The sequence below is a fragment of the Schistocerca gregaria genome, unplaced genomic scaffold, assembly GCF_023897955.1.
Source record: "Schistocerca gregaria isolate iqSchGreg1 unplaced genomic scaffold, iqSchGreg1.2 ptg000684l, whole genome shotgun sequence".
In the NCBI taxonomy this organism is placed as follows: Eukaryota; Metazoa; Arthropoda; class Insecta; order Orthoptera; family Acrididae; genus Schistocerca; species Schistocerca gregaria.
This window is the reverse complement of record NW_026062064.1, coordinates 192,670-215,087: the sequence shown is the minus strand read 5'-3', so window position 1 is coordinate 215,087 and position 22,418 is coordinate 192,670. Positions and strand designations below refer to the sequence as shown.

The following is a 22,418-nucleotide window of genomic DNA, read 5'->3' as shown; positions in this document are numbered from 1 at the left end:
TTTTTTTAATGTAGTTAGTTTTTGGAATTTAGCGCTCCTACAAAACAGTAGGCTCTGACGCATTTCAAGAGCACATCTGTCGATTCGCAGTGTTTCGTTATTTTCAACGAGTTCCTAGCACTCTTCCTCCGCGCATTCTTGTACAAACGGAGTTCATTACTGTAATTTCGCATCTTACGTTTAATACAGTAGTTTAAAATGCTTGTGGAAGCATCTTCGTCGCACCTGAGAGTTTGTATGAAAAGAGGGCTGGCAGGTGTAGTGACATAAAATTTAAAAGAAGAGAGGGAGCCAACAGCACCCGGTGTTCCCAGGCGGTCACCCATCCAAGTACTAACCGGGCCCGATGTTGCTTAACTTCGGTGATCGGACGAGAAGCGGTGTATTCAACATGGTATGGCCGTTGGCGTCCTTATACTGTAGCCGCACGGCACAAGAAGGCTTCGCCTCTCCTCCCAATACACGCAATCGCCATTTTCGGTGGCACATTTGACGCAAAGCACGTCCTTCCACCTCGAAGGCGACGCGCAGTGCGGCGCGCCGCCACGTGGGTCAGACGCACAACACAGCTGCTCGTTGCACCGCCTGTCATTCGTTTGGTTCGTGCGGCCTCCGACACTCGCGGGAGACGCACCTTGTTATTGTTGTCCGTCGCAGGGATTGCGCGCGGCCGGGCGGCGGGTGGACTGCGCGGGGTGTGGCAGTGTCCTGCTGGACCGAGAGAAGCGTTCTCACCTGCCTGACACGCGTCGCGCTTCTAGATATTTGCGTAATTCGCACGGTGCATAATCGGCTGTCACCTTCCGTCCCGACTTGTCCCGACTTTGCTCGACTGCCGCTCGCTGCCGCTCGGGTCGCGGTCCATATGACAGCACAAGCACGAGGAACATCTGCGAGATGGGCGCGGGCCGAACCGGCGTGTCCGAGGCGACGTGTGCGGCCGTTCGGAGCTACCAGAGCAGCTCTGTGCCGCGCCGTGCCGTGGAAAGGTGCGAAAGCATGCACACAAGACACAGGCTTTTCGACAAAGTATCCATCCCTTGTAGCGACGAAAGGTAAATTTTTGTTTACAAATTTGCCGTTGTGCACTGCTACAAAACAATATGCCCTGACGTATTTCACAACATTTCTGTCACTTCATACTGTTTTGTTATTTCCAGAGACTCTTTGCAAGTCTTCCTTGGCGCACTCTTTTCAAACTGAGTTCCTTAATATCGTATCTTACGATAGTTTAAAATCAGTATGGAAGCATCTTTGTCACATGAGAAAGGTAGCATGAAAAAACGGCTGGCAGGGGTAGCGACAAGAAAGCAAGAAATGAAGACAGCCAGAGTTCCCAGGCGGTCGCCGATCCGAATATAAACGTTGTTGCTTATCTTCGGTGGTCGGACGGGAACAGGTTTTTTTTAATGTAGTTAGTTTTTGGAATTTAGCGCTCCTACAAAACAGTAGGCTCTGACGCATTTCAAGAGCACATCTGTCGATTCGCAGTGTTTCGTTATTTTCAACGAGTTCCTAGCACTCTTCCTCCGCGCATTCTTGTACAAACTGAGTTCATTACTGTAATTTCGCATCTTACGTTTAATACAGTAGTTTAAAATGCTTGTGGAAGCATCTTCGTCGCACCTGAGAGTTTGTATGAAAAGAGGGCTGGCAGGTGTAGTGACATAAAATTTAAAAGAAGAGAGGGAGCCAACAGCACCTTTTTTTTTTTTTTTATAAGAGAGAGAGCCAACAGCACCTTTTTTTTTTTTTTTTTTGATATTTTCCAACAGCACCTTTTTTTTTATTTTTTTGAAACACGTAAGAAACGGATGGGAGTCCTTCTTCCAAAACGTAATCCCAAATAAAAGAAAAAATTGGCCACTGGACGCCGCTGCAGCCTGCCGTGACAGTGTTCCAGAGCAACGACAACCCTCCAAAGCAACAGTCACTCTGCATCCGCCAAAAAAAAGGAGATTCTACCGGACAAAAATTAAGTCCCAAGAAAAAACGTCTCCGCTAACGTTCGATGGATGGGACATAAAGAATAAAAACTAAACGTCGACGCACAGTAACAGGAGGGAATCCAACATTCAGGCACACACCAACTGTGATAAATTTATCTCCCTGATACTGTCTCCTCACGCGTCGCGAGAAAATAAAAACAAAAACAACACGGGAAAAAAAAAGCAAAGGAAAGAAAACAGAAAAGAACTGTGACGGACAAAACTCCATTCACAGAACTGTATGTCATTATGACGTTTTCGCGAATGTACGGTCCATTTAAACACAGCTGTACCATGCCATAAATCATTATCCAAGAAGCCAAGTCCGATGACATGCAAGGGTTCGTCATATCACGTCAACATTAGTATTATCATTACTGCCAGATAGGAAAAGTAGAAATGTCAAGATCGGGTATGCAGTCTCATAGGGTAAGTGACAATTTGGTGAACGCATGGGCTAAAGCGACATGCAAAAAATTGGCATAAGTCAGGGAATAAGCCGGTCGACCAAGTGTCTGACGATGTTCCGCCCACAGGTAAGACAGAAAATCGACAGCATCAGTCAATTTCAGGGTGAAAATACAAAAAATCGTATGTCCCAAAATCCAAAGTGTGGCATTTCGTTTGGCGGCCGGATAAGCTGCGCACTGAGGCACGATGGCGTCCAAGGCCGTCACCTGCCGCCTGTCCACCCTGTTGATTAAGCGCACCATGTCACACGCAATATCCCAAACAACACGGAATTTTCGACACTCGAATCGGTGTTCGATGGTGTCCTCCTCAGGACACGAATCACAGACACCTGAAGAAATCAGATCGATAGAGTGCAGCTTAGCGTTAGTTGGAAATGTGCGGTTGACCACTTTATACCACGTCGCGTGAACGTGGGCCGGAATGACGGCGGCGGCGAGGTTTCTCCACACCACCTTCCAGTCATGCTGAGGTAGCCGATACTCCCATTTATTCCTGCTTGGCGAGCCCCGAAGAGCGCGAAGAATGTCACCGACATTGCACGCACGGACATCACCAAGCACTAGATAGCTGTTATTAATATAATACCGGCGTACGAAGTTCAAGGTGTACGGAATATGACCGACCGAGACCGGAGCAATCACAGATGGTGGGCGATATGCATTGAACAAGGCAGCCGTCGGACTGCACGGCCCCTTGTCAATCACCACCGTTGTCCGCTTCACGAAGAGCGCCGCGCACTTGTGGCGAAAATCAACTAAACCCAGCCCCCCCTCCGCCAGACTCAAGGTACAGGTTGCCAGGGAGACCTTAAAAATGTCACCCTTCCACAGCAACCAATAGACCGCCTGTTGAATGGCCCTTTCCAGCTGTTTCGGCACAGGGAGGACTTGTGCCAGATACCACGCTTTTGCCAAAATCTGCGTGTTGATAAGAGCCACCCGTTGACGGAGCGCCAAATTCCGAGAGGCATACAATTTTGCAACAGCCCGAACCTTGTACAGCGTGGACCGCCAATTAAGAGCTTCCATACGCTGCGTATTGTCAGTCAGAATGACACCGAGAACCGTCTGCCGTTGCTTGACACAAAACCAGTCGCCGTGGACAGTACGCAGTCGAGGTGTAAGAGGGAGCAAAACAGTTTTCCGAGGATTGACGACAGCCCCCGTTGCTCTCTCGAATCGCTGCAAAACACCATGCAGCCTGTCAATGTCCTCTGGCTGGTCAAGGAACACGCCGAGATCGTCGGCATACGCCCTGCAGATCAGCTGATCGTCACCAATGCGAATGCCTCGGCAATCCTGGGCGATACAGCGGAGGAGCGGATCCAACGCCAAAGCGAAGAGCGACATTGACAAGGGGCAACCCTGACGAACTGAACGGCTAATCGGAATCACACGACTGGCAATTCCGTTGATTACGACCCGCGACGTGGCATTCCGCAAAATATTGCGCACCATCTTCGTCATTTTAGTGCCAAATCCAAAACCGACCAACACCTGCCGCAGATAGGTGTGACTAATCCGATCGAAGGGGTTTTTGAAATCGACCAGCATTATCCCAGCCGTCCGGAGCCTGTGACTTTTAACATAGCCGATGCAGTCCCGGTACGCCAGGACAGCATCGAAAATGTTACGGTCCCTGACAGCACACGTCTGATGTTCACTCACCACCTTCGGCATAACGTTCGTCAGTCTGTGAGTGATGCACCGTGCTATAATCTTATAGTCGGCGTTCAGTAAGGTTATCGGACGAACACTGTCGAGATGTGGTGTTGTGGTCGATTTCGGAATGAGTGCAATGCGCCCTTCGGAAAATTCCGCCGGAATATCAACGCCGTTATGGATCTCATTCATGATGTCAATTAAAACACGACTTAAAAGACGGAAAAACTTTAAATAAAATTCTGCGGGAATCCCGTCCAGTCCAGGGGACCTGCCCCTAGGACTCCGTTTCACAGCTGCATCTAAGTCATCAAACGTAAAAGGTTCATTTAAAACAGCCCTATCCTGTCGCGTTAACACACGTGGCACTCTCTGCAAAAAATCGCGCAGCGCCGCGGCGTCTACGTCCACGTGTCTAAAGAGCGTCGCAAAATGCGCGTGAACTTCCCGCTCAATGGCCGCACCATCTGAGGTGGACGTGCCGTCCTGCTGGATCCATTTACGGATAGCCAACCGCTCGCGCCGCCGGCGCTCCCTGTGTAGGTGGTAAAGAGAGAGCGGTTCCCCTTCTACGTCACCCACCGGTTGGCTCCGCGCGATAGCCCCAACACCCTTCCGACGAAGATCATCGAGGAGCTTGGCCTTAAATTGATTAAAAACAGGAAGCAAGTCAGGAGACGCCGTGACCCGCTGAGCGAGATCCTTTAAACAGTCCTGGTAAAAACGTGTCGTCGACCGACGCCAATGCGCCGCATCGAGACTAAAATCGATTAAAAAACGCCTAATAGCCGGCTTGGCTACCCCCACCCACCAAACGAGAGTATTGCCGTCATCGCCTTTATCACGCAAGAGCTTGCGCCACAACGCAGTAAACTGAGACGTGAGACTGGCATCGTCCAAAAGACTACAGTTAAATTTCCAAGTATTGTTGCGCCGAGTAGGGCGCGCACGCGGTAGGAGGAGCTGACACAAGTATCCGCAATGGTCTGAAAAAATGACCGGCAACACGTCCGCCTTCCGGACGTGGGCGGCGAGCGGCGAAGACACATAGATCCTGTCGAGTCTACTGTGACCGGTGGCGTAAAAGTGCGTGAAATGCGTCTTGTCCGGATTAAGGACACGCCACGTGTCCCGGAGCCGAAAGCTGTCAACCAACGTACGCAATTCCTGGCACCAGTTAGGACGCGGCGCCTGATCTCGACCATCAATGACTGCATTAAAGTCACCACCAATCACTAAGTCAGTACGATTGTGATGGAGAAGTTGACAAAGATCCTGACCATAAAACTTATTGCGCGCTGGTTTGTCACCGGCATGAGCGTACACATTAACAAAAGCAACACCGTTAATGGTACATGCAATAGCGCGGCCATTTGGCAATATTTCAAGATTGCCAACATCAAATTCCGGACGAATTAAGATGGCAGTACCAGTCTGTTCGTCCGACATTACATTATCAACGACAGTAAAATCAGAAGTGTCAAGTAAAAACAACAGAGCCTGACGCGTAACTTCCTGTAAGAATGCCACATGACAATGGGAATCATGTAAAAAGGCGAGTAAGGCCGACAACTTGTGTGGATTACTCAGCTTGTTAACATTGATAGTTAAAATATTCCACGAGCAACGCTCAGGCTCCATACACAATTAAAAGACACAAGCACAAAAAACTCCTCATTTAAAAACAGACAGCAGACATGGACGGAATTCCAGCCACCAGAAGGATAAAAGGTATGCTAAAAAGACGGGTTTTAATTCCCGTCAACCGGATTAGGGGACAACAAAGGAATCAGTAAGTCGTCTCACCACCTTCCACGTCCTCCGCCCACGCAGTGGGGTGGACGGGAGTGGGGGTGGACGCGATCCCAGAATCTGCGCCACCGGAAGCTACCGACAAAGGATCAACGGCGGGCATCTCCACGTCGGAAGAAGTCGGCACTCGCTCGGGGGCAGAAGGACAGACACGACGCTGGTGGGTGTCTTCGGCCTTCCGTTTCGTCGGCAATTGCGGCGTCGCCACAGCCAAAGCCGTGTCGGCCGTCACAACTGAATCGGAACCAACGGGCTGCTGACTTAAAACGGTTCGTAAATGTCGAACAGCGACATCACGCTTCTGATCGGCAACGTTAGGATCGTCAGGCAAACGCTGGCGAGAAGCGGCACGCCGTTGTTGTTGTTGATGTTGTGATTGCTGTGTGTGACGCCCGGAGCCGGAAGCCTGAGACTGCCGCCGCTCGGGGTCTAGGTCCCGACGCGCGACACGCTGTTGTGAGTCCTGCCGACCAACCCGCGACTGCCGGGAAGCGGCGGGGGTACTGTCAGCCGGAGACGGACTGCGGTCCGGTCGTGTAAACCCCCTGCCTGAGGAAGGCGACCGACCGACACTGCGTGCACGTTGCCTGCTAGAACTTCGAGACGGAAATTCATCACGCCGCGGTTTCGGAGTCGCAAAAAAATCCTGCGAGTCCACGGCAGCAGTGGGAACGGGAGCACTGGCGGCCACGTCAACGAAGTCAGTCACCGTACCAGAGAATTCCGGTACCGACACAGTCTGCGAAACAGCTGTCGACACTAAATCAGTCGCCGACGTAGGCGCGGGTTCGGACACAGTTGCAAGTGAAACATCGGGCAGAGACAGAATTTCGGCAGCCTGGACAGTAGCCGTAGCCTGTGCAGAATCATCAGACTCAGAAACAAGGTCACTGCTGGGAGGGGACACATCCATGGCAACCGCGGAGGCAGCGAGGTTAGCATCGGCCACGCGGCGCGAAGGTGCGGGGGGGGCTGTACCTAAGACCGTGGCGGCGACAGAGGCAAAGCTGGCCCCGCGCAAACTGTCGTCAATCGGTAACTGAGCGGGCCGTTTGCGTTTCGGGCAGTCTTGCCGGTAATGACCGACACCATTGCAAAATGAACAAGTTTGAGGCTGTCCACTATAAGTCACAAACGCACGGTGGCCGTTAACCAAAATAAAGGACGGAATGTGTTGCCTGACAACCATTTTCACGCTCCGCACACCGTTCTCGACTTGAAAAATGTATGCAGACGACCATTTCTCCTTCACAACAGATAACACAGTGCCATATGGCCGCAAGTGACGAGAAATAGTGTCGTTGCGAATTTCAAACGGAAGGTTAAAGATCCGTATTTGTCGAACACCAAAACCAGCGTGAGACACAGTTACATTACTAATATTTCCGTTAAGGTGGCGAAATTTGCGAATACCGTCATTAACAGAAACAACAGCATCACACAGATCGGAAGATTTGAGTTTCAAAAACACAGAATTTAAGAACGTATCGAACTGAATACCGAGTACGTCAGTAGTAGACAACAACAAATCCTCAATTAACCAACGATGAATTTCAAAAGCCGAGGGTTTTTCTACAGAACGATCAAACTCGCACTGAACATTGTTCTGTCTCTCTTCACTGTCATCATAAACCAAATCCATTACTTACAGTCAGTAGAAGTTTAACCACGTGGCAAAGGAAGCAGACGACACGCGAGGCGCCGCCGGCCAAGTCGCACAAGGAAGTACTGCTCGCTCGGCACCCGGTGTTCCCAGGCGGTCACCCATCCAAGTATTAACCGGGCCCGATGTTGCTTAACTTCGGTGATCGGACGAGAACCGGTGTATTCAACATGGTATGGCCGTTGGCGTCCTTATACTGTAGCTGCACGGCAGAAGAATGCTTCGCCTCTCCTTCCAACACACGCAATCGCCATTTTCGGTGGCACATTTGACGCAAAGCACGTCCTTCCTCCTCGACACTCGCGGGAGACGCACCTTGTTATTGTCAACCAGCGCAGGTCTTGCGCGCGGCCGGGCGGCGGGTGGACTGCGCGGGGTGTGTCAGTGTCCTGCTGGACCGAGGGAAGCGTTCTCACCTGCCTGACACGCGTCGCGCTTCCAGATATTTGCGTAATTCGCATGGTGCATTCTCGGCTGTCCCCTTCCGTCCCGACTTGTCCCGACTTTGCTCGACTGCCGCTCGCTGCCGCTCGGGTCGTGGTCCATATGACAGCACAAGCACGAGAAACAACTGCGAGACTGGCGCCGGACTGACCGGCGTGTGCGAGGCGCCGTGTGCGGCCGTTCGGAGCTACTAGAGCAGTGCTGTTCCGTGCAATGCCGTGGAAAGGTGCGAAAACACGGACACAAGACACAGGCGGTTCGACAAAGCATCCATTTCTTCTAGCGGCGAAAAATAAATTTTTGTTTACAAATTTGCATTTGTACACTGCTACAAAACTATAAGCCCTGGCGTATTTCAGAACAGTCCTGTCGTGTCATACTCTTGTTATTTCTAGAGACACTTTGTCTGACTTCATTTTTTGGCTACCCCTGCCAGCCCTCTTTTCCAGAGTACCCAGGCGGTCACCGATCCGAATACTAACGATGTTGCTTATCGTCGGTGATCGTACCAGAACAGTTGATTTTCTGTTTTTTTAGTTTTTTATTTAATTATTTAGTTTTTTGGAATTTAGCGCTCCTACAAAACAGTAGGCTCTGACGCATTTCAAGTGCACATCTGTCGATTCGCAGTGTTTCGTTACTTTCAAGGAGTTCCTACCACCCTTCCTTCGCGCATTCTTGCTCAAACTGAGTTCATTACTGTAATTTCGCATCTTACGTTTAATACAGTAGTTTAAAATGCTTGTGGGAGCATCTTTGTCGCACCTGAGAGTTAGTATGAAAAGAGGGCTGCCAGGTGTAGTGACATGAAATTTAAAAGAAGAGAGAGAGCCAACAGCACCCGGTGTTCCCAGGCGGTCACCCATCCAAGTACTAACCGGGCCCGATGTTGCTTAACTTCGGTGATCGGACGAGAACCGGTGTATTCAACATGGTATGGCCGTTGGCGTCCTTATACTGTAGCTGCACGGCAGAAGAATGCTTCGCCTCTCCTTCCAACACACGCAATCGCCATTTTCGGTGGCACATTTGACGCAAAGCACGTCCTTCCTCCTCGACACTCGCGGGAGACGCACCTTGTTATTGTCAACCAGCGCAGGTCTTGCGCGCGGCCGGGCGGCGGGTGGACTGCGCGGGGTGTGTCAGTGTCCTGCTGGACCGAGGGAAGCGTTCTCACCTGCCTGACACGCGTCGCGCTTCCAGATATTTGCGTAATTCGCATGGTGCATTCTCGGCTGTCCCCTTCCGTCCCGACTTGTCCCGACTTTGCTCGACTGCCGCTCGCTGCCGCTCGGGTCGTGGTCCATATGACAGCACAAGCACGAGAAACAACTGCGAGACTGGCGCCGGACTGACCGGCGTGTGCGAGGCGCCGTGTGCGGCCGTTCGGAGCTACTAGAGCAGTGCTGTTCCGTGCAATGCCGTGGAAAGGTGCGAAAACACGGACACAAGACACAGGCGGTTCGACAAAGCATCCATTTCTTCTAGCGGCGAAAGATAAATTTTTGTTTACAAATTTGCATTTGTACACTGCTACAAAACTATAAGCCCTGGCGTATTTCAGAACAGTCCTGTCGTGTCATACTCTTGTTATTTCTAGAGACACTTTGTCTGACTTCATTTTTTGGCTACCCCTGCCAGCCCTCTTTTCCAGAGTACCCAGGCGGTCACCGATCCGAATACTAACTATGTTGCTTATCGTCGGTGATCGTACCAGAACAGTTGATTTTCTGTTTTTTTAGTTTTTTATTTAATTATTTAGTTTTTTGGAATTTAGCGCTCCTACAAAACAGTAGGCTCTGACGCATTTCAAGTGCACATCTGTCGATTCGCAGTGTTTCGTTACTTTCAAGGAGTTCCTACCACCCTTCCTTCGCGCATTCTTGCTCAAACTGAGTTCATTACTGTAATTTCGCATCTTACGTTTAATACAGTAGTTTAAAATGCTTGTGGGAGCATCTTTGTCGCACCTGAGAGTTAGTATGAAAAGAGGGCTGCCAGGTGTAGTGACATGAAATTTAAAAGAAGAGAGAGAGCCAACAGCACCCGGTGTTCCCAGGCGGTCACCCATCCAAGTACTAACCGGGCCCGATGTTGCTTAACTTCGGTGATCGGACGAGAACCGGTGTATTCAACATGGTATGGCCGTTGGCGTCCTTATACTGTAGCTGCACGGCAGAAGAATGCTTCGCCTCTCCTTCCAACACACGCAATCGCCATTTTCGGTGGCACATTTGACGCAAAGCACGTCCTTCCTCCTCGACACTCGCGGGAGACGCACCTTGTTATTGTCAACCAGCGCAGGTCTTGCGCGCGGCCGGGCGGCGGGTGGACTGCGCGGGGTGTGTCAGTGTCCTGCTGGACCGAGGGAAGCGTTCTCACCTGCCTGACACGCGTCGCGCTTCCAGATATTTGCGTAATTCGCATGGTGCATTCTCGGCTGTCCCCTTCCGTCCCGACTTGTCCCGACTTTGCTCGACTGCCGCTCGCTGCCGCTCGGGTCGTGGTCCATATGACAGCACAAGCACGAGAAACAACTGCGAGACTGGCGCCGGACTGACCGGCGTGTGCGAGGCGCCGTGTGCGGCCGTTCGGAGCTACTAGAGCAGTGCTGTTCCGTGCAATGCCGTGGAAAGGTGCGAAAACACGGACACAAGACACAGGCGGTTCGACAAAGCATCCATTTCTTCTAGCGGCGAAAGATAAATTTTTGTTTACAAATTTGCATTTGTACACTGCTACAAAACTATAAGCCCTGGCGTATTTCAGAACAGTCCTGTCGTGTCATACTCTTGTTATTTCTAGAGACACTTTGTCTGACTTCATTTTTTGGCTACCCCTGCCAGCCCTCTTTTCCAGAGTACCCAGGCGGTCACCGATCCGAATACTAACGATGTTGCTTATCGTCGGTGATCGTACCAGAACAGTTGATTTTCTGTTTTTTTAGTTTTTTATTTAATTATTTAGTTTTTTGGAATTTAGCGCTCCTACAAAACAGTAGGCTCTGACGCATTTCAAGTGCACATCTGTCGATTCGCAGTGTTTCGTTACTTTCAAGGAGTTCCTACCACCCTTCCTTCGCGCATTCTTGCTCAAACTGAGTTCATTACTGTAATTTCGCATCTTACGTTTAATACAGTAGTTTAAAATGCTTGTGGGAGCATCTTTGTCGCACCTGAGAGTTAGTATGAAAAGAGGGCTGCCAGGTGTAGTGACATGAAATTTAAAAGAAGAGAGAGAGCCAACAGCACCCGGTGTTCCCAGGCGGTCACCCATCCAAGTACTAACCGGGCCCGATGTTGCTTAACTTCGGTGATCGGACGAGAACCGGTGTATTCAACATGGTATGGCCGTTGGCGTCCTTATACTGTAGCTGCACGGCAGAAGAATGCTTCGCCTCTCCTTCCAACACACGCAATCGCCATTTTCGGTGGCACATTTGACGCAAAGCACGTCCTTCCTCCTCGACACTCGCGGGAGACGCACCTTGTTATTGTCAACCAGCGCAGGTCTTGCGCGCGGCCGGGCGGCGGGTGGACTGCGCGGGGTGTGTCAGTGTCCTGCTGGACCGAGGGAAGCGTTCTCACCTGCCTGACACGCGTCGCGCTTCCAGATATTTGCGTAATTCGCATGGTGCATTCTCGGCTGTCCCCTTCCGTCCCGACTTGTCCCGACTTTGCTCGACTGCCGCTCGCTGCCGCTCGGGTCGTGGTCCATATGACAGCACAAGCACGAGAAACAACTGCGAGACTGGCGCCGGACTGACCGGCGTGTGCGAGGCGCCGTGTGCGGCCGTTCGGAGCTACTAGAGCAGTGCTGTTCCGTGCAATGCCGTGGAAAGGTGCGAAAACACGGACACAAGACACAGGCGGTTCGACAAAGCATCCATTTCTTCTAGCGGCGAAAGATAAATTTTTGTTTACAAATTTGCATTTGTACACTGCTACAAAACTATAAGCCCTGGCGTATTTCAGAACAGTCCTGTCGTGTCATACTCTTGTTATTTCTAGAGACACTTTGTCTGACTTCATTTTTTGGCTACCCCTGCCAGCCCTCTTTTCCAGAGTACCCAGGCGGTCACCGATCCGAATACTAACGATGTTGCTTATCGTCGGTGATCGTACCAGAACAGTTGATTTTCTGTTTTTTTAGTTTTTTATTTAATTATTTAGTTTTTTGGAATTTAGCGCTCCTACAAAACAGTAGGCTCTGACGCATTTCAAGTGCACATCTGTCGATTCGCAGTGTTTCGTTACTTTCAAGGAGTTCCTACCACCCTTCCTTCGCGCATTCTTGCTCAAACTGAGTTCATTACTGTAATTTCGCATCTTACGTTTAATACAGTAGTTTAAAATGCTTGTGGGAGCATCTTTGTCGCACCTGAGAGTTAGTATGAAAAGAGGGCTGCCAGGTGTAGTGACATGAAATTTAAAAGAAGAGAGAGAGCCAACAGCACCCGGTGTTCCCAGGCGGTCACCCATCCAAGTACTAACCGGGCCCGATGTTGCTTAACTTCGGTGATCGGACGAGAACCGGTGTATTCAACATGGTATGGCCGTTGGCGTCCTTATACTGTAGCTGCACGGCAGAAGAATGCTTCGCCTCTCCTTCCAACACACGCAATCGCCATTTTCGGTGGCACATTTGACGCAAAGCACGTCCTTCCTCCTCGACACTCGCGGGAGACGCACCTTGTTATTGTCAACCAGCGCAGGTCTTGCGCGCGGCCGGGCGGCGGGTGGACTGCGCGGGGTGTGTCAGTGTCCTGCTGGACCGAGGGAAGCGTTCTCACCTGCCTGACACGCGTCGCGCTTCCAGATATTTGCGTAATTCGCATGGTGCATTCTCGGCTGTCCCCTTCCGTCCCGACTTGTCCCGACTTTGCTCGACTGCCGCTCGCTGCCGCTCGGGTCGTGGTCCATATGACAGCACAAGCACGAGAAACAACTGCGAGACTGGCGCCGGACTGACCGGCGTGTGCGAGGCGCCGTGTGCGGCCGTTCGGAGCTACTAGAGCAGTGCTGTTCCGTGCAATGCCGTGGAAAGGTGCGAAAACACGGACACAAGACACAGGCGGTTCGACAAAGCATCCATTTCTTCTAGCGGCGAAAGATAAATTTTTGTTTACAAATTTGCATTTGTACACTGCTACAAAACTATAAGCCCTGGCGTATTTCAGAACAGTCCTGTCGTGTCATACTCTTGTTATTTCTAGAGACACTTTGTCTGACTTCATTTTTTGGCTACCCCTGCCAGCCCTCTTTTCCAGAGTACCCAGGCGGTCACCGATCCGAATACTAACGATGTTGCTTATCGTCGGTGATCGTACCAGAACAGTTGATTTTCTGTTTTTTTAGTTTTTTATTTAATTATTTAGTTTTTTGGAATTTAGCGCTCCTACAAAACAGTAGGCTCTGACGCATTTCAAGTGCACATCTGTCGATTCGCAGTGTTTCGTTACTTTCAAGGAGTTCCTACCACCCTTCCTTCGCGCATTCTTGCTCAAACTGAGTTCATTACTGTAATTTCGCATCTTACGTTTAATACAGTAGTTTAAAATGCTTGTGGGAGCATCTTTGTCGCACCTGAGAGTTAGTATGAAAAGAGGGCTGCCAGGTGTAGTGACATGAAATTTAAAAGAAGAGAGAGAGCCAACAGCACCCGGTGTTCCCAGGCGGTCACCCATCCAAGTACTAACCGGGCCCGATGTTGCTTAACTTCGGTGATCGGACGAGAACCGGTGTATTCAACATGGTATGGCCGTTGGCGTCCTTATACTGTAGCTGCACGGCAGAAGAATGCTTCGCCTCTCCTTCCAACACACGCAATCGCCATTTTCGGTGGCACATTTGACGCAAAGCACGTCCTTCCTCCTCGACACTCGCGGGAGACGCACCTTGTTATTGTCAACCAGCGCAGGTCTTGCGCGCGGCCGGGCGGCGGGTGGACTGCGCGGGGTGTGTCAGTGTCCTGCTGGACCGAGGGAAGCGTTCTCACCTGCCTGACACGCGTCGCGCTTCCAGATATTTGCGTAATTCGCATGGTGCATTCTCGGCTGTCCCCTTCCGTCCCGACTTGTCCCGACTTTGCTCGACTGCCGCTCGCTGCCGCTCGGGTCGTGGTCCATATGACAGCACAAGCACGAGAAACAACTGCGAGACTGGCGCCGGACTGACCGGCGTGTGCGAGGCGCCGTGTGCGGCCGTTCGGAGCTACTAGAGCAGTGCTGTTCCGTGCAATGCCGTGGAAAGGTGCGAAAACACGGACACAAGACACAGGCGGTTCGACAAAGCATCCATTTCTTCTAGCGGCGAAAGATAAATTTTTGTTTACAAATTTGCATTTGTACACTGCTACAAAACTATAAGCCCTGGCGTATTTCAGAACAGTCCTGTCGTGTCATACTCTTGTTATTTCTAGAGACACTTTGTCTGACTTCATTTTTTGGCTACCCCTGCCAGCCCTCTTTTCCAGAGTACCCAGGCGGTCACCGATCCGAATACTAACGATGTTGCTTATCGTCGGTGATCGTACCAGAACAGTTGATTTTCTGTTTTTTTAGTTTTTTATTTAATTATTTAGTTTTTTGGAATTTAGCGCTCCTACAAAACAGTAGGCTCTGACGCATTTCAAGTGCACATCTGTCGATTCGCAGTGTTTCGTTACTTTCAAGGAGTTCCTACCACCCTTCCTTCGCGCATTCTTGCTCAAACTGAGTTCATTACTGTAATTTCGCATCTTACGTTTAATACAGTAGTTTAAAATGCTTGTGGGAGCATCTTTGTCGCACCTGAGAGTTAGTATGAAAAGAGGGCTGCCAGGTGTAGTGACATGAAATTTAAAAGAAGAGAGAGAGCCAACAGCACCCGGTGTTCCCAGGCGGTCACCCATCCAAGTACTAACCGGGCCCGATGTTGCTTAACTTCGGTGATCGGACGAGAACCGGTGTATTCAACATGGTATGGCCGTTGGCGTCCTTATACTGTAGCTGCACGGCAGAAGAATGCTTCGCCTCTCCTTCCAACACACGCAATCGCCATTTTCGGTGGCACATTTGACGCAAAGCACGTCCTTCCTCCTCGACACTCGCGGGAGACGCACCTTGTTATTGTCAACCAGCGCAGGTCTTGCGCGCGGCCGGGCGGCGGGTGGACTGCGCGGGGTGTGTCAGTGTCCTGCTGGACCGAGGGAAGCGTTCTCACCTGCCTGACACGCGTCGCGCTTCCAGATATTTGCGTAATTCGCATGGTGCATTCTCGGCTGTCCCCTTCCGTCCCGACTTGTCCCGACTTTGCTCGACTGCCGCTCGCTGCCGCTCGGGTCGTGGTCCATATGACAGCACAAGCACGAGAAACAACTGCGAGACTGGCGCCGGACTGACCGGCGTGTGCGAGGCGCCGTGTGCGGCCGTTCGGAGCTACTAGAGCAGTGCTGTTCCGTGCAATGCCGTGGAAAGGTGCGAAAACACGGACACAAGACACAGGCGGTTCGACAAAGCATCCATTTCTTCTAGCGGCGAAAGATAAATTTTTGTTTACAAATTTGCATTTGTACACTGCTACAAAACTATAAGCCCTGGCGTATTTCAGAACAGTCCTGTCGTGTCATACTCTTGTTATTTCTAGAGACACTTTGTCTGACTTCATTTTTTGGCTACCCCTGCCAGCCCTCTTTTCCAGAGTACCCAGGCGGTCACCGATCCGAATACTAACGATGTTGCTTATCGTCGGTGATCGTACCAGAACAGTTGATTTTCTGTTTTTTTAGTTTTTTATTTAATTATTTAGTTTTTTGGAATTTAGCGCTCCTACAAAACAGTAGGCTCTGACGCATTTCAAGTGCACATCTGTCGATTCGCAGTGTTTCGTTACTTTCAAGGAGTTCCTACCACCCTTCCTTCGCGCATTCTTGCTCAAACTGAGTTCATTACTGTAATTTCGCATCTTACGTTTAATACAGTAGTTTAAAATGCTTGTGGGAGCATCTTTGTCGCACCTGAGAGTTAGTATGAAAAGAGGGCTGCCAGGTGTAGTGACATGAAATTTAAAAGAAGAGAGAGAGCCAACAGCACCCGGTGTTCCCAGGCGGTCACCCATCCAAGTACTAACCGGGCCCGATGTTGCTTAACTTCGGTGATCGGACGAGAACCGGTGTATTCAACATGGTATGGCCGTTGGCGTCCTTATACTGTAGCTGCACGGCAGAAGAATGCTTCGCCTCTCCTTCCAACACACGCAATCGCCATTTTCGGTGGCACATTTGACGCAAAGCACGTCCTTCCTCCTCGACACTCGCGGGAGACGCACCTTGTTATTGTCAACCAGCGCAGGTCTTGCGCGCGGCCGGGCGGCGGGTGGACTGCGCGGGGTGTGTCAGTGTCCTGCTGGACCGAGGGAAGCGTTCTCACCTGCCTGACACGCGTCGCGCTTCCAGATATTTGCGTAATTCGCATGGTGCATTCTCGGCTGTCCCCTTCCGTCCCGACTTGTCCCGACTTTGCTCGACTGCCGCTCGCTGCCGCTCGGGTCGTGGTCCATATGACAGCACAAGCACGAGAAACAACTGCGAGACTGGCGCCGGACTGACCGGCGTGTGCGAGGCGCCGTGTGCGGCCGTTCGGAGCTACTAGAGCAGTGCTGTTCCGTGCAATGCCGTGGAAAGGTGCGAAAACACGGACACAAGACACAGGCGGTTCGACAAAGCATCCATTTCTTCTAGCGGCGAAAGATAAATTTTTGTTTACAAATTTGCATTTGTACACTGCTACAAAACTATAAGCCCTGGCGTATTTCAGAACAGTCCTGTCGTGTCATACTCTTGTTATTTCTAGAGACACTTTGTCTGACTTCATTTTTTGGCTACCCCTGCCAGCCCTCTTTTCCAGAGTACCCAGGCGGTCACCGATCCGAATACTAACGATGTTGCTTATCGTCGGTGATCGTACCAGAACAGTTGATTTTCTGTTTTTTTAGTTTTTTATTTAATTATTTAGTTTTTTGGAATTTAGCGCTCCTACAAAACAGTAGGCTCTGACGCATTTCAAGTGCACATCTGTCGATTCGCAGTGTTTCGTTACTTTCAAGGAGTTCCTACCACCCTTCCTTCGCGCATTCTTGCTCAAACTGAGTTCATTACTGTAATTTCGCATCTTACGTTTAATACAGTAGTTTAAAATGCTTGTGGGAGCATCTTTGTCGCACCTGAGAGTTAGTATGAAAAGAGGGCTGCCAGGTGTAGTGACATGAAATTTAAAAGAAGAGAGAGAGCCAACAGCACCCGGTGTTCCCAGGCGGTCACCCATCCAAGTACTAACCGGGCCCGATGTTGCTTAACTTCGGTGATCGGACGAGAACCGGTGTATTCAACATGGTATGGCCGTTGGCGTCCTTATACTGTAGCTGCACGGCAGAAGAATGCTTCGCCTCTCCTTCCAACACACGCAATCGCCATTTTCGGTGGCACATTTGACGCAAAGCACGTCCTTCCTCCTCGACACTCGCGGGAGACGCACCTTGTTATTGTCAACCAGCGCAGGTCTTGCGCGCGGCCGGGCGGCGGGTGGACTGCGCGGGGTGTGTCAGTGTCCTGCTGGACCGAGGGAAGCGTTCTCACCTGCCTGACACGCGTCGCGCTTCCAGATATTTGCGTAATTCGCATGGTGCATTCTCGGCTGTCCCCTTCCGTCCCGACTTGTCCCGACTTTGCTCGACTGCCGCTCGCTGCCGCTCGGGTCGTGGTCCATATGACAGCACAAGCACGAGAAACAACTGCGAGACTGGCGCCGGACTGACCGGCGTGTGCGAGGCGCCGTGTGCGGCCGTTCGGAGCTACTAGAGCAGTGCTGTTCCGTGCAATGCCGTGGAAAGGTGCGAAAACACGGACACAAGACACAGGCGGTTCGACAAAGCATCCATTTCTTCTAGCGGCGAAAGATAAATTTTTGTTTACAAATTTGCATTTGTACACTGCTACAAAACTATAAGCCCTGGCGTATTTCAGAACAGTCCTGTCGTGTCATACTCTTGTTATTTCTAGAGACACTTTGTCTGACTTCATTTTTTGGCTACCCCTGCCAGCCCTCTTTTCCAGAGTACCCAGGCGGTCACCGATCCGAATACTAACGATGTTGCTTATCGTCGGTGATCGTACCAGAACAGTTGATTTTCTGTTTTTTTAGTTTTTTATTTAATTATTTAGTTTTTTGGAATTTAGCGCTCCTACAAAACAGTAGGCTCTGACGCATTTCAAGTGCACATCTGTCGATTCGCAGTGTTTCGTTACTTTCAAGGAGTTCCTACCACCCTTCCTTCGCGCATTCTTGCTCAAACTGAGTTCATTACTGTAATTTCGCATCTTACGTTTAATACAGTAGTTTAAAATGCTTGTGGGAGCATCTTTGTCGCACCTGAGAGTTAGTATGAAAAGAGGGCTGCCAGGTGTAGTGACATGAAATTTAAAAGAAGAGAGAGAGCCAACAGCACCCGGTGTTCCCAGGCGGTCACCCATCCAAGTACTAACCGGGCCCGATGTTGCTTAACTTCGGTGATCGGACGAGAACCGGTGTATTCAACATGGTATGGCCGTTGGCGTCCTTATACTGTAGCTGCACGGCAGAAGAATGCTTCGCCTCTCCTTCCAACACACGCAATCGCCATTTTCGGTGGCACATTTGACGCAAAGCACGTCCTTCCTCCTCGACACTCGCGGGAGACGCACCTTGTTATTGTCAACCAGCGCAGGTCTTGCGCGCGGCCGGGCGGCGGGTGGACTGCGCGGGGTGTGTCAGTGTCCTGCTGGACCGAGGGAAGCGTTCTCACCTGCCTGACACGCGTCGCGCTTCCAGATATTTGCGTAATTCGCATGGTGCATTCTCGGCTGTCCCCTTCCGTCCCGACTTGTCCCGACTTTGCTCGACTGCCGCTCGCTGCCGCTCGGGTCGTGGTCCATATGACAGCACAAGCACGAGAAACAACTGCGAGACTGGCGCCGGACTGACCGGCGTGTGCGAGGCGCCGTGTGCGGCCGTTCGGAGCTACTAGAGCAGTGCTGTTCCGTGCAATGCCGTGGAAAGGTGCGAAAACACGGACACAAGACACAGGCGGTTCGACAAAGCATCCATTTCTTCTAGCGGCGAAAGATAAATTTTTGTTTACAAATTTGCATTTGTACACTGCTACAAAACTATAAGCCCTGGCGTATTTCAGAACAGTCCTGTCGTGTCATACTCTTGTTATTTCTAGAGACACTTTGTCTGACTTCATTTTTTGGCTACCCCTGCCAGCCCTCTTTTCCAGAGTACCCAGGCGGTCACCGATCCGAATACTAACGATGTTGCTTATCGTCGGTGATCGTACCAGAACAGTTGATTTTCTGTTTTTTTAGTTTTTTATTTAATTATTTAGTTTTTTGGAATTTAGCGCTCCTACAAAACAGTAGGCTCTGACGCATTTCAAGTGCACATCTGTCGATTCGCAGTGTTTCGTTACTTTCAAGGAGTTCCTACCACCCTTCCTTCGCGCATTCTTGCTCAAACTGAGTTCATTACTGTAATTTCGCATCTTACGTTTAATACAGTAGTTTAAAATGCTTGTGGGAGCATCTTTGTCGCACCTGAGAGTTAGTATGAAAAGAGGGCTGCCAGGTGTAGTGACATGAAATTTAAAAGAAGAGAGAGAGCCAACAGCACCCGGTGTTCCCAGGCGGTCACCCATCCAAGTACTAACCGGGCCCGATGTTGCTTAACTTCGGTGATCGGACGAGAACCGGTGTATTCAACATGGTATGGCCGTTGGCGTCCTTATACTGTAGCTGCACGGCAGAAGAATGCTTCGCCTCTCCTTCCAACACACGCAATCGCCATTTTCGGTGGCACATTTGACGCAAAGCACGTCCTTCCTCCTCGACACTCGCGGGAGACGCACCTTGTTATTGTCAACCAGCGCAGGTCTTGCGCGCGGCCGGGCGGCGGGTGGACTGCGCGGGGTGTGTCAGTGTCCTGCTGGACCGAGGGAAGCGTTCTCACCTGCCTGACACGCGTCGCGCTTCCAGATATTTGCGTAATTCGCATGGTGCATTCTCGGCTGTCCCCTTCCGTCCCGACTTGTCCCGACTTTGCTCGACTGCCGCTCGCTGCCGCTCGGGTCGTGGTCCATATGACAGCACAAGCACGAGAAACAACTGCGAGACTGGCGCCGGACTGACCGGCGTGTGCGAGGCGCCGTGTGCGGCCGTTCGGAGCTACTAGAGCAGTGCTGTTCCGTGCAATGCCGTGGAAAGGTGCGAAAACACGGACACAAGACACAGGCGGTTCGACAAAGCATCCATTTCTTCTAGCGGCGAAAGATAAATTTTTGTTTACAAATTTGCATTTGTACACTGCTACAAAACTATAAGCCCTGGCGTATTTCAGAACAGTCCTGTCGTGTCATACTCTTGTTATTTCTAGAGACACTTTGTCTGACTTCATTTTTTGGCTACCCCTGCCAGCCCTCTTTTCCAGAGTACCCAGGCGGTCACCGATCCGAATACTAACGATGTTGCTTATCGTCGGCGATCGTACCAGAACAGTTGATTTTCTGTTTTTTTAGTTTTTTATTTAATTATTTAGTTTTTTGGAATTTAGCGCTCCTACAAAACAGTAGGCTCTGACGCATTTCAAGTGCACATCTGTCGATTCGCAGTGTTTCGTTACTTTCAAGGAGTTCCTACCACCCTTCCTTCGCGCATTCTTGCTCAAACTGAGTTCATTACTGTAATTTCGCATCTTACGTTTAATACAGTAGTTTAAAATGCTTGTGGGAGCATCTTTGTCGCACCTGAGAGTTAGTATGAAAAGAGGGCTGCCAGGTGTAGTGACATGAAATTTAAAAGAAGAGAGAGAGCCAACAGCACCCGGTGTTCCCAGGCGGTCACCCATCCAAGTACTAACCGGGCCCGATGTTGCTTAACTTCGGTGATCGGACGAGAACCGGTGTATTCAACATGGTATGGCCGTTGGCGTCCTTATACTGTAGCTGCACGGCAGAAGAATGCTTCGCCTCTCCTTCCAACACACGCAATCGCCATTTTCGGTGGCACATTTGACGCAAAGCACGTCCTTCCTCCTCGACACTCGCGGGAGACGCACCTTGTTATTGTCAACCAGCGCAGGTCTTGCGCGCGGCCGGGCGGCGGGTGGACTGCGCGGGGTGTGTCAGTGTCCTGCTGGACCGAGGGAAGCGTTCTCACCTGCCTGACACGCGTCGCGCTTCCAGATATTTGCGTAATTCGCATGGTGCATTCTCGGCTGTCCCCTTCCGTCCCGACTTGTCCCGACTTTGCTCGACTGCCGCTCGCTGCCGCTCGGGTCGTGGTCCATATGACAGCACAAGCACGAGAAACAACTGCGAGACTGGCGCCGGACTGACCGGCGTGTGCGAGGCGCCGTGTGCGGCCGTTCGGAGCTACTAGAGCAGTGCTGTTCCGTGCAATGCCGTGGAAAGGTGCGAAAACACGGACACAAGACACAGGCGGTTCGACAAAGCATCCATTTCTTCTAGCGGCGAAAGATAAATTTTTGTTTACAAATTTGCATTTGTACACTGCTACAAAACTATAAGCCCTGGCGTATTTCAGAACAGTCCTGTCGTGTCATACTCTTGTTATTTCTAGAGACACTTTGTCTGACTTCATTTTTTGGCTACCCCTGCCAGCCCTCTTTTCCAGAGTACCCAGGCGGTCACCGATCCGAATACTAACGATGTTGCTTATCGTCGGTGATCGTACCAGAACAGTTGATTTTCTGTTTTTTTAGTTTTTTATTTAATTATTTAGTTTTTTGGAATTTAGCGCTCCTACAAAACAGTAGGCTCTGACGCATTTCAAGTGCACATCTGTCGATTCGCAGTGTTTCGTTACTTTCAAGGAGTTCCTACCACCCTTCCTTCGCGCATTCTTGCTCAAACTGAGTTCATTACTGTAATTTCGCATCTTACGTTTAATACAGTAGTTTAAAATGCTTGTGGGAGCATCTTTGTCGCACCTGAGAGTTAGTATGAAAAGAGGGCTGCCAGGTGTAGTGACATGAAATTTAAAAGAAGAGAGAGAGCCAACAGCACCCGGTGTTCCCAGGCGGTCACCCATCCAAGTACTAACCGGGCCCGATGTTGCTTAACTTCGGTGATCGGACGAGAACCGGTGTATTCAACATGGTATGGCCGTTGGCGTCCTTATACTGTAGCTGCACGGCAGAAGAATGCTTCGCCTCTCCTTCCAACACACGCAATCGCCATTTTCGGTGGCACATTTGACGCAAAGCACGTCCTTCCTCCTCGACACTCGCGGGAGACGCACCTTGTTATTGTCAACCAGCGCAGGTCTTGCGCGCGGCCGGGCGGC

General features: G+C 50.7%; 13 non-coding genes and 1 pseudogene across 13 annotated transcripts; all 14 read right to left on the bottom strand.

The window, feature by feature from the left end:
• Positions 1-289: 289 nt before the first annotated feature.
• LOC126318966 (5S ribosomal RNA) lies at positions 290-408 on the bottom strand. Its single transcript, XR_007557663.1, has one exon. It is a non-coding gene; the product is annotated as a 5S ribosomal RNA (ribosomal RNA).
• Positions 409-7,668: 7,260 nt separating this feature from the next.
• LOC126318968 (5S ribosomal RNA) lies at positions 7,669-7,785 on the bottom strand (annotated as a pseudogene).
• Positions 7,786-8,871: 1,086 nt separating this feature from the next.
• LOC126318901 (5S ribosomal RNA) lies at positions 8,872-8,990 on the bottom strand. The gene has a single exon (XR_007557604.1). It is a non-coding gene; the product is annotated as a 5S ribosomal RNA (ribosomal RNA).
• A 1,086-nt stretch (positions 8,991-10,076) lies between these two features.
• Positions 10,077-10,195, bottom strand: LOC126318900 (5S ribosomal RNA). The gene has a single exon (XR_007557603.1). It is a non-coding gene; the product is annotated as a 5S ribosomal RNA (ribosomal RNA).
• A 1,086-nt stretch (positions 10,196-11,281) lies between these two features.
• Positions 11,282-11,400, bottom strand: LOC126318899 (5S ribosomal RNA). The gene has a single exon (XR_007557602.1). It is a non-coding gene; the product is annotated as a 5S ribosomal RNA (ribosomal RNA).
• Positions 11,401-12,486: 1,086 nt separating this feature from the next.
• LOC126318897 (5S ribosomal RNA) lies at positions 12,487-12,605 on the bottom strand. Its single transcript, XR_007557601.1, has one exon. It is a non-coding gene; the product is annotated as a 5S ribosomal RNA (ribosomal RNA).
• A 1,086-nt stretch (positions 12,606-13,691) lies between these two features.
• LOC126318896 (5S ribosomal RNA) lies at positions 13,692-13,810 on the bottom strand. Its single transcript, XR_007557600.1, has one exon. It is a non-coding gene; the product is annotated as a 5S ribosomal RNA (ribosomal RNA).
• A 1,086-nt stretch (positions 13,811-14,896) lies between these two features.
• On the bottom strand, positions 14,897-15,015 carry LOC126318895 (5S ribosomal RNA). The gene has a single exon (XR_007557599.1). It is a non-coding gene; the product is annotated as a 5S ribosomal RNA (ribosomal RNA).
• A 1,086-nt stretch (positions 15,016-16,101) lies between these two features.
• LOC126318894 (5S ribosomal RNA) lies at positions 16,102-16,220 on the bottom strand. The gene has a single exon (XR_007557598.1). It is a non-coding gene; the product is annotated as a 5S ribosomal RNA (ribosomal RNA).
• A 1,086-nt stretch (positions 16,221-17,306) lies between these two features.
• On the bottom strand, positions 17,307-17,425 carry LOC126318893 (5S ribosomal RNA). Its single transcript, XR_007557597.1, has one exon. It is a non-coding gene; the product is annotated as a 5S ribosomal RNA (ribosomal RNA).
• Positions 17,426-18,511: 1,086 nt separating this feature from the next.
• On the bottom strand, positions 18,512-18,630 carry LOC126318892 (5S ribosomal RNA). The gene has a single exon (XR_007557596.1). It is a non-coding gene; the product is annotated as a 5S ribosomal RNA (ribosomal RNA).
• A 1,086-nt stretch (positions 18,631-19,716) lies between these two features.
• Positions 19,717-19,835, bottom strand: LOC126318890 (5S ribosomal RNA). The gene has a single exon (XR_007557594.1). It is a non-coding gene; the product is annotated as a 5S ribosomal RNA (ribosomal RNA).
• Positions 19,836-20,921: 1,086 nt separating this feature from the next.
• LOC126318889 (5S ribosomal RNA) lies at positions 20,922-21,040 on the bottom strand. The gene has a single exon (XR_007557593.1). It is a non-coding gene; the product is annotated as a 5S ribosomal RNA (ribosomal RNA).
• Positions 21,041-22,126: 1,086 nt separating this feature from the next.
• On the bottom strand, positions 22,127-22,245 carry LOC126318888 (5S ribosomal RNA). Its single transcript, XR_007557592.1, has one exon. It is a non-coding gene; the product is annotated as a 5S ribosomal RNA (ribosomal RNA).
• Between the last annotated feature and the right edge of the window lie 173 nt (positions 22,246-22,418).